Source organism: Macaca nemestrina, chromosome 15 (assembly GCF_043159975.1).
Source record: "Macaca nemestrina isolate mMacNem1 chromosome 15, mMacNem.hap1, whole genome shotgun sequence".
In the NCBI taxonomy this organism is placed as follows: Eukaryota; Metazoa; Chordata; class Mammalia; order Primates; family Cercopithecidae; genus Macaca; species Macaca nemestrina.
Window position 1 is genome coordinate 38,319,693 of NC_092139.1, and position 10,759 is coordinate 38,330,451.

Genomic DNA, 10,759 nt, shown 5'->3' on the forward strand with positions numbered 1-10,759 from the left:
TTCAAACATAAAGATATAGCTAAGTAAAAAGTAAAAGCATAGAAAAAGATATATCATGTAAGTATTAAATTTTAAAAAGGAAGAGTGGCTACATGAATATCAAAGTAGACTTCAGAGCAAAGAAATTACCAGTCATGGAGAGGAATTTTACATGATGATAACGGGATCAAGATCAATTTACCAACAAGAGATGGCAAACCTAGGTGTGTATGCACCAAAAACAGATCTTCCAAATACATGAAGCGAAAACTGATAAAGCCAAAGGAAGAAATGGACAAATCTGCTATTATAGTTGGAGACTTCAATGCTCTTCTCTCAGTAATTGATAGAACCACTAAATAGAAAATTCACAAGGAGCCGGGCATGGTAGCTCATGCCTGTAATCCCAGTACTTTGGGAGGCCAAGGCAGGAGAATCACTTAAGGCCAGGAGTTTGAGACCAGCCTAGGAAACTTAATGAGACCCTGTCTTTACAAAATAATAATAACAATTTTATTTCATTTTTGGCTATCAATCATGCCACATTATTTTAAATTACCTACAAAGATCTAACATGTCACCCAGGGACCATTTTACCCACTGCTTTGATTGGTCGCCAATCTCTTGTCTCTCTCTTCAGCAATGGTGAGGCAGATACCTTTTCCTTGGGGAAGAGAAATCCATGGCATGTTGCCCTTGCTAATAACAAAAATGTTGGAAAGTGAAGTGGCAAAGCTGTTGCCCTTGGCATCTTACATGTGAACCACGTCAAAAGATCCAGGGTGCCTCTCTGTTGGTGATCATACCAATTCTTCCCAGGTTGGCACCTCCAGTCACCATACACAGGTTACCAGTGTCGAACCTGATGAAGTCAGTAATCTTGCCAGTCTCCAAATCAATCTGAATGGTGTCATTCACCTTGATGAGGGGATCAGGGTAGGAGATGGTGAGAGCATCATGAATCACCAGATGAGGGATTCCTTTTGTGCCCACGAAGATTTTTCTCACTTTTCACAACTTGTACTTGGCCTCCTCAGGTGTAACACAATGTACAGCAAAGTGACGTTTGGTGTCACAGATCAGACAGAAATTATCTCCCATCTTGTCAATGCTGATGACATCCATGAATCCGGCAGTGTAGATTATATCAGTTCGGACCTTGCCATCGATCTTAATGAACGGCTGCATGCAAATCTTCTTTACTTCCTCTCCTGTCAGGGCATACTTAAGTCTGTTCCTTAGGAAAGTGATGAGGGGGAGACAATCTCTCAACTCGTGGGGACTGGTGGATGGACAAGGAGCAAACACACCAGTCAATTTATCCAGCATCCAATGCTTTGGAGCTGCTACCTGCTTTAGATGCTTCTTGGGACCAGGAGCCATGGCTACGTTAGGCACGGAAAGAGAAAAAATAATAATTTTTAAAATTAGCCAGGCATAATGGCACAAACCTGTAGTCCTAACTACTCAGGAGGCTGAGGCAGGAGGATTACTTGAGCCCAGGAGTTTGAGGTTGCAGTGAGCTATGACTGCACCATTGTACTCCAGCCTGGACAATGGAGATAGACCCTGTCTCTAAAAAAATGAAAAAGAAAATAATAAGGATATAGAATAATTGAACAACACCTTCAACCAACAGGATCTAACAGAACAAACAATCCTATAACAGCAGAATACGTGTGCTTTTCAAGTGCCTAGGGAGCATTCACCAAGAATAACCATGTCCTGGATTTTAAACCAATCTCAACAAATGTTAAAAAAAAGTAATAAAACTAGAAATCCCTAATCACTGCCCTCTTTTCCAAGCTGCCTGTGACTTTTACCCAGATGTTCTCCATACATAAGCTTTTAACAGGGGAGAATGATAGAACTCCCTCAAGAACCCCCATTTCAGGTCACTGAGGCACATGAGCTTCTACTAAAGAAATAATTTCCAGTAAAAGGCTACAATAAAGGGAATAGATGTTCCCACTAGGCCTGGATTAATGAGTACTCCAACTTGGAGAAAAGTGATTATTTCCAGCTCTGCCTCCGGCATTCTTCCTCCACCTAGAAGTGATGCTATGAAAAGTGAAATTACTTATAAATCAGTAGTGCCCCAAGCACTTTTTAAAAGAGGCCCCACATGTAAGCTCCACTAAGTATAAATAATAACACTAATAACACCTCCCTCATCTTGTCTTTATCTCTGGGCCTGGGAGGATCAAAGTCTTCCGAGAGGTACAGCTTCAAAGGCGTCTCCTTCCCAGATCCAGGAATGGGCGCACTCCAACAGGCCCCTACATCCTCGGCTTCCACATTTCACAACTGTTAGAGACTCCAAAGCATTTACAGTGGTTGATAGAGTCTTTCTGAATATGATGCCTCTTTTATAAAATTAATGGCACTATTTCCAGTGGCGGCATCAGCAAAGAAACTCCTTTTCAAGGGCAGGGTGTCCATCCCATTGTTTGATTTTCTGCCATCCCTTTAAGTGCCTTAACGCAATGCTTGTATGAATTAAGTTGACTGCCAACAAATTTTGCTTTGAATACCAAGGCACCCCTGGAAATAATCGGAGACTATGGGAGACGTGAAATTAGGGAGCTGCGGGAAAGCAGGGTTGACAGTGCCATCTCAAGATTTGGCGGGCTTCATTATTCAGTGGCCAGAAGTAGAGAGGGGGGATAGTCTGGGGCCTGAGAGGAGGGTTGCCCTGATGGGCTGGACTGGCTCTGGAGTCACTGACTGAACCAGGGACCAGATGCCTGCAGAAGCGTGGTTCAGGGTTAGACCTGCAGAGAGATGAATCACCCAAGAGAGTGTCTAAACCCATCCTCATAGGGTTAACAAGAATTTAGATGCCAGGTTTGGGGCAGAAATCTAGTTATAATTAAGCATTAAGCAGGTTGCACTCTGGCCCAATTCCTTAAACTGAAAGTCATGCAGCTCAAGATATTAAGTGTTTAAATCTCCATTTTCCCATAGATAGGACTTCTGATGTTAGAATCACAAGGCTTTTAAGAATTGCTCAAGATATTCTTCATATCCTGAATTCCAGCAGGAAAGGCTGATGCCAACCAGTTTGAAGACCCCACAGGGAACCAAATCAGCATGAGAATGCCGTTTCTTCATCTCCCTGTCCTATGACTTCACCCTGCACTCTTCCATCAATCAATAATCCCCATACCTCAGCCCTTTCCTAAACCCTTAATATCCCTAGCCCCAAATTCCTTAGATTGGTGGAGTTGAGGTTTCCTCCCACCTCCTCATTTAGCTCTCCTATGATTATTAGACTTTTTCTCTACAGCAATCCCCCTTGTCTTGGTATATTGACTTGCCAGGCATTGGGCAAATGATCCTGTTACATATCCACTGAGCCATATGTGGAAGCCTCGGCCAGTGCTGGTCAGTATGAAGGAATTTGGTCCATTTCTAAATAAGAATTTGGGGTTGTTGATTAATTGGGGTAAGGGGAAGGAAATCATCAGGATGTGGAAACTGCATTCTTTGGTGACTCAGCTCCTGTGGGGTCCTTAAGACCAGCTGGCATCAGTAGTTTCATTGGTATGCAGAACCTGAAAGAGTATCTCAAGTGGAAAATTTAATGTTTTATAATGTTCAAGTTGTTATCTATAGAGCAGCTAAGAGGAAGGATCATCTCGTAACAGGGTTCATGTAATTCTGAGTCGATAGGCCCCAAACAGCTGTGAGGAAGTGGATCAGAGAGCAAGCACACCTCATGGTTAATGCTGACTGTGCTGCAAGCTTGGTTTATCTTCGTTTCTCCCCCTTCCTCCTTCCCTGATTAATTTTATAAAGTCTATAGGGACAGTTTCACCACTTAGATGTTCCCATCCCTCCTCTGCTGTCATCTCTCTAGGCTGGAACCCCAATGTGCATGGGCTTAGCATTTGCCAGATAATGGGAATGGTGGTCTGTTCCCACCGGCTCCCACCTCTGTAGCGACTTTTCTCTATCAATTAACCCCTCTCTCTCTCCTGTACCATCAACTCTCCCCGTAAACCAGCTCCTCCCCAGCATGCAAACATCTCCCCCATCTTAAAAAACAAAATTGTTCTTGATTCCCAGTCCAGAAGCAGCCCCTTCTCCTCCTCCACAAATAACTAAACTGACTTAGGAGTGCCCTGCATCTGGCCTGCGCTCCCTCATCGTCCAGCAGAGCTGCACCTGTGGAAAGCAACCTGCAGCCCTTGTGTTCTACCGCACCCTGCTGCAGCCCTGTCCACAGACCATCTGACCGGCACCCGACAGTGGGCATACCCCAGGACGGACCACCTTCCTCCCTGAAACCTCCCTGCTGGGTTCATTGCTGCCATGTTTTGTGTTCCTCCTGCCTCCCTGGTTTCTTCTTCGGACACTTGGCTGGTTTCCCCTCTTCACGTGGGCTTCAGTCCTGTTCTCTTTTCTTTTGCTCCTTAGCAGTACTTTCTCCCTGGGTTTCAAGTGTCACCCATGTGCTGACAACCACTGGGCTGAAATTTCCAGTGCAGCCAATCCCCTGAGCTCTGAACGCATCCTCCCGACTGCCTGCCCCGCATCTCCCGCTGGAAAATGGCACTCTGTCCACGTGAGTGTGAACCTACACTCCTGCCTTCCCTCACCCCTGCACCCAAACCCTCAGCAACCCCTGCGCCTACTCCCTCTGAAATCTCCTCTGCCAGCTGCTGCTCCTTACATCCACTGCCACTGCTCATGTCCAGAACACTGACATCTCTCCCTCGACCTCCACAAGCCTCCCCGCTTCCGTTCCTGCCTTCTCCAAACCCCACACAGCCCTTGAGCCACCATGGTCATCATGTCTCTTTCTTGCCCAGAGTCTTCAGTGGATTTCCATTGGCTTTCATTGAGAGCTGTAAGTCCTGAACGTGACTCCCGAGGCCTGGCATCTGCCGCCATGGGCCCCCTTTCTTGCTGTTCTCGTGTCCTTACCCCTTTGTCACTGTGTCCAGCCACACTGACCTCCTTTCAATTCCCTGAACTCACAAAGCCCTTTCTCCAGGTCAGGACGGTGCTCTCTCTGCTCCTTCTGCTTGGAGCAGCCTCCCTCCCATTCTCTGGCCAGCTCACACCGACTTCTCTCTAGGTCACTGCCATAAATACCCATCTCCAGGGAGGCCTCCCTTCCACCCCAGCATGCATCTCACCTTCCATTGTGATCTCCTGTCACACCTCAGCTTCTCCTTCTCAGCATGTATTACATTTTGCATTCTGAAATGTTCATTTGTGTGAATCATTGTTTAATATTTATTTCTTCCACTTAACAACAACCTAAGGGCAGGGATGATCCTGTCTGTTTTCATCATGACTATAACCCCCTAGCTTTCAGAATAGAAATAGGCACAGAAATAGGGGTTCAATACATTTTTTTGAATGACCACTAAATATTCTGCAGTAACAGATAAACACACAGACACACAGATGCTTACAAAAGCGTGATTGCCTGTTGTAGCTGTTGGTGTCCCACCCAATCTCTTTCACTGTTCTGGGGTCTGCATCCCCCCAGCTGCTGTGTGTATTGGCTTCAAATGTCTCAGAACTGCCCTGCTTCTTTGGGGAGCTGCCTGGCTGGCAACCCTCAGCCCCATGGATGGCAGGCCTGCCCCTTGCCTCCCGGTAGGGTCAGCAGGACAGGGAAGGGGAAGGCAACCCTGCAGTGCTGTTCATGCTCCAGGGCTCCCCATCAGTAAGCTGAGGCTAGATGTGCCTGAGCCCACTTCCTTTCCTCTCCTGCTCCCCTAACCAGTATTTCTTGAGAGTTCTCCCACCGTAAACCACTTGAACAACAAACTCTGAAGCAGGGCATGGTGGCTCATACCTGTAATCCCAGCAATTTGGGAGACTGAGATCATTTGAGTGGATCGTTTGAGCCCAAGAGTTGGAGACCAGCCTAGACAACATATTGAGACCCCTGTCTCTACAAAAAAAAATTTAAACATTAGCCAGGCATAGTGGCACGTGCTTGTAGTCCCAGCTACTTGGGAAGTTGAGGTGGGGGATCACTTAAGCCCAGAAGGTCAAAGCTGCAGTGAACCATGATCATGCCACTGTACTTCAGCCTGCAACAGAGTGAGACTCTTTATTAAAAGAAAGAGAGGGAAGAGAGAGAGAGAGAAGCAAGAAAGCAAGAGAAAGAAGAAAGAGAAGAAAGAAAAGAGAGAAAGAGAGAAAAAGAAAGAAAGAAAAAGAAAGAAAGAAAAGAAAGAAAAAAAGAAAGAAAAGAAAAAAAGAAAGAAAGAAAGAAAAAGAAAGAAGAAAGAAGGAAAGAAAGAAAGAAAGAGAAAGAAAGAAAGAAAGAAAGAAAGAAAGAAAGAAAGAAAGAAAGAAAGAAAGAAAGAAAGAAAGGAAGGAAGGAAGGAAGGAAGGAAGGAAGAAAGAAAGGGAGAGAGAGGAGAAGAGAAGAGAAAAGAGAAGAGAAGAGAGGAAGGAAGGAAAAAGAAACTATGTCCCAGGTTCGGCTTCTAGGAAGTCCAATAAAAAACACTTATAATGGGAAAGAAAATATATGTGGCATCAGGGATGAGAGAGAGAAATTAAATGAAACAAAATGAGAGAAGTCTTGTACCAGTGCATGCCCCTAAGAATTGAGGTGAATGAATCACATCTCACATCTTTTATCCCTCCTTGGAATTACTGAATTAATAAATGGGAGAAGAGAAAGAAGGAGTGGAAGAGAGGAGAGCAGAGTGTAGGACAGCAGAGGATTTCTCTTTTATTGCCCCTAGGAGGTCATGATGTGTCCCATGAGGCCAGAAGGGGTCTACTGGTCCCCAATCCCTTAATGGAAGCTCAGCTGCTTCTAAAGGAGGAAAAATGAACATTAGTTCCCTAAGCCTCCTTTGCCTTGGAGCCAACCAGCATGCCCTGTGTTCTACAACATAATCCTTTGTTAATCACTAGCTAGGGCACTAGGTAAAGCAGTTTTTCAAATCCTGGCTCCTTGAGCTCATGGCATTTGAGATACACAAATATGTTGCCATGGTGACTCAGTGACAGATTAATTACTAAATCCTCCAGGAGTAAAGCTGCTTTAATGGTGTAACCTTAGTGGATAGGAGCTTGTTGGGGGGTGGGAGTGCAGTGATTCACAGCCCTCTCAGCACAAAGTTGGGGCCAGCAGATCTGGGACTAGGGGGAGGTGGAGCAGCCACAACCCTTACCTCACACCATTTCCTGGCGCCCTGGGTTTCCTGAGTCTATCCTGCCTCTAGAAATGGAATCTCTAACCCCAAAACTTGTCCTTGAAAAGTATCTGCATCATCCTTTTATCCATGCCTTTGCCAGTCATTATGCAGCCTGCGTCTCTGCATGGTTAATGAGCTAATCCTCACATCCACTCCCCACTTCCCCCACCACTAAGCTCTTAACTGGAAAATCCTCTAAAGCTATTGGCTAGCAGGGCTCTGCCCAACAAGAGTAATAGTGTTAGGCATAGGATTCCTCAAAGGAAGAGAGGAGGCAAATATTCTGGGACAAATACAATGGATGCAGATCTCATCAAGGAACCCAAGGTAGAATCTAGCCCACATTTTTAAGTTAACAAGATTAGAAAGTTATGTAATTCTCACAAATAAGCTTGTTCTTTATAATCCACAACAGACTTTTACAGATTCAGGTGGGTTCTTTGGCCCAGGCTGGAGTGAAATGGTGGGATCTCGGCTCACTGCAACCTCCACCCACTGGGTTCAAGCGATTCTCCTGCCTCAGCCTCCCGAGTAGCTGGGATTATAGGCACATACCACCATGCCCAGCTAATTTTTGTATTTTTAGTAGAGATGGGGTTTTGCCATGTTGGCCAGACTGGTTTCGAACACCTGACCTCAGGTGATCTGCCTGCCTCAGCCTCCCAAGGTGCTGGGATTACAGGCATGAGCCACCGTGTCTGGCCTCAGGTGGGTTCTTGTATGAGCCTTGGTGGCTCTCATTTCTCCCAAATGATGAGCTGAGATGAAGGCACATATATCTTTGAGTGGTTACGGAGTTGAGATATTTACAATAAGTTTGCAATAATAGCTGAAGCGACTCTAACCACACCTGAGTGGAAACAGTTTTCCAAAAAGCCACAATTTCAGATAAACCTGACTCTAAGCAGGGAAAGAAGTAAGACATTAAAGGTGATATTTTGAAGCTTTGGAAAGGCATTCCAAAAGTTTTTGAGCCCATCTAACAACCATCTCTGTGTGTTTTGTCTCCTTTCTGTAATATTTAAATGTAATTTTGATGTCTGCCAGGTTAAATTATCCATTGACCAAATTATGCCATTAAGCTTAAATGCTGTAATTATCCTTAATAGATATAACTACCAGCCTGTTTTTGCTTAGTGGTTGTAAAGTTTTATGCCTTTTAATAATCCTCCTACAGGTTTGAAGGTTGTTTTTTTCAGATAGCTGAAATTCGGCTCTGCGTAGTGTCAAACCAGATCAAAGAGTCTCACTGTGTTCACCAGAACAATATGAGCCTGAAAATGCGGGGTTGGAAGAAAAAACACACCAGAAAATGATGTTCTTTCAAGAAAACTGGCAAACCAAGAAAATCCTACACAAATTTTGCAAAAAGAAGGCTAATCTAGAATACGTGTTTCTCTACATATGCAGTTCAAGGTTTTTTTTCAGCATTAAGTTTATATAAAATCGGCCCTCTTTTTATTCTATGTGCTTCATAATCTTCTTTTTCAGGGATATTTAGAGTTGGATTTTTGCAGATGATACCCTGTTCTTTTTATGTTACAGCATAAATTTTTTATTTTTTGTTTTTTGTTTTAAGAGCCGGGGTCTGGCCAGGTGCAGTGACTCATGTCTGTAATCCCAGCGCTTTGGGAGGACAAGGTGGGTGGATTGCTTAAGCTCAGGAGTTCAAGACCAGCCAGGGCAACGTGTCGAAACCCCATCTCTACTAAAAATATAAAAATTAGCCAGGCATGGTGGTGCATGCCTCCCAGCTACTCTGGTGGCTGAGGCAGGAGAATTGTTAGAACCTTGGAGGAATAGGCTGCAGTAAGCCGAGATCGCATCGTTGCACCCCAGCCTGGGCAACAGAGTGAGATCCTGTCTCAAAAAATAAATAAAATAAAATAAAGAGTTGGGGTCTGGCTCTGTCACCCATACCAGAGTACAGTAATGCAATCATAGCTCACAGCAGCCTCAAATTCCCAGGCTCAAGCAATCGTCCTGCCTCAGCCTCTCATGTAGCTTGGATTACAGGCATGAGCCATCTCACCCAGCAAACAACATGCACTTTTCATTCCACATTTTACATCTCTCCACCCTGGGTTATTTTTTTTGCTTTGGTTCTATCTATTGAGGTGTCTTATTTTCAACTAAGTGTTTTGTTTAGGAGCTTCTTTTTGTGGGTGGATTATACTAACTCCCATCCTTAACCCAGAGTGGGATTCAGACATTTTTCTTCTTTTTCTTCCCCCCTTACTTATATGGCATCAAAAACCAAAGCAAAAATAAATCTTTGATTAGTACAGAGAAACCTGATTGCAAAAGGTCATCATACCAGCCTGAGTAACACAGCAAAGCTCTGCCTCTACGACAAATATAAAAATTAGCTGGCTGTGGAGGTGCACACCTGTAGTCCTAGCTCGCTGGGAGGCTGAGGTGGGAGAATCGTTTGAGTCTAGGAGTTTGAGGCTGCAGTGAGCAATGATCAGGCCACTGCACTCCACCCTAGGCAACAGAGTAAGACCCTGTCTCATACAAAAACAAAAACAAAACAAGATTCTTGTAAAGGTGAAGGAAACTGGCTATTGCAATGGGGAGAACTCTCTAACCATAAGATCTGCAAATGTCTCGAGAGTTAAGCAAAAAGGGGTTTCCTTTTATAGGGAGGAGAAAATGAGGCTAGAAAGTGGCGTGAATGGAAACGGCATGATCAGAAAGTAGATCAGCAGCTGGGCGTGGTGGTGGCTCATGCTTATAATCCCAGCACTTTGGGAGGCCAAGGCAGGTGGATCACTTGAGGCCAGGAGTTTGAGACTAGCCTGGCCAACATGATGAAACCCTGTCTCTACTAAGAGTACAAAAAAATTAGCTGGGCATGGTGATGGGCCCCTGTAATCCCAGCTACTTGGGAGGCTGAGGCAGGAGAATCGCTTGAACCTGGGAAGTGGAGGCTGCAGTGAGACAAGATCATGCCACTGCCCTCCAGCCTGGGCGACACAGTGAGACTCCGTCTCAGAAAAAAAAAAAAAAAAGAAAGAAAAAAGAGAGTAGATCAGAGAATGTTGCTGCCCAGGTGGGTCTAGGCTTAGGAGGGGCTGCTGAGGAGGAGCCGGTTCTGGCCCAGGCTCAGAGTGGGTCAAGTTCAGGGCCCTGGGGAAAGGAGATTTTGATTAAGAAGCATTTTGTTCTGATTGATCAGTAGGGACATGCTGCTCAGCTAATCATTTATGAGGTAAAGAACAGGAATTTGGCAGGTTAGTGTCTGACTTTGTCTGGGTAAATGAAGGCAGGGTTCCCCAGCCCCTGGGCCACAGATCAGTACTAGTCTGTGGCCCGTTAGGAACTAGGCCACACAGCAGGAGGTGAGCAGCAGGCCAGCCAGCACTACCACGGAGCTCCACCTCCTGTCAGATCAGCACCCGCATTAGCTTCTCACAGGACCACGAGCCCTATTGTGAACGATGCATGTGAGGGATCTAGGTTGCACGCTCCTTATGAGAATCTAACTAATGCCTGATGACCTGAGGTGGTGCAGTTTCATCTCAAAACCACCGCCGCTACCCATCTGTGGAAAAATTTTCTTCCATGAAACTGGTCCCTGGTTCCAAAAAGCT

General features: G+C 45.1%; 1 pseudogene; it reads right to left on the reverse strand.

Annotated features, from left to right (window-relative positions):
* Positions 1-400: 400 nt before the first annotated feature.
* LOC105481569 (small ribosomal subunit protein eS4, X isoform-like) lies at positions 401-1,428 on the reverse strand (annotated as a pseudogene).
* Positions 1,429-10,759: the final 9,331 nt, after the last annotated feature.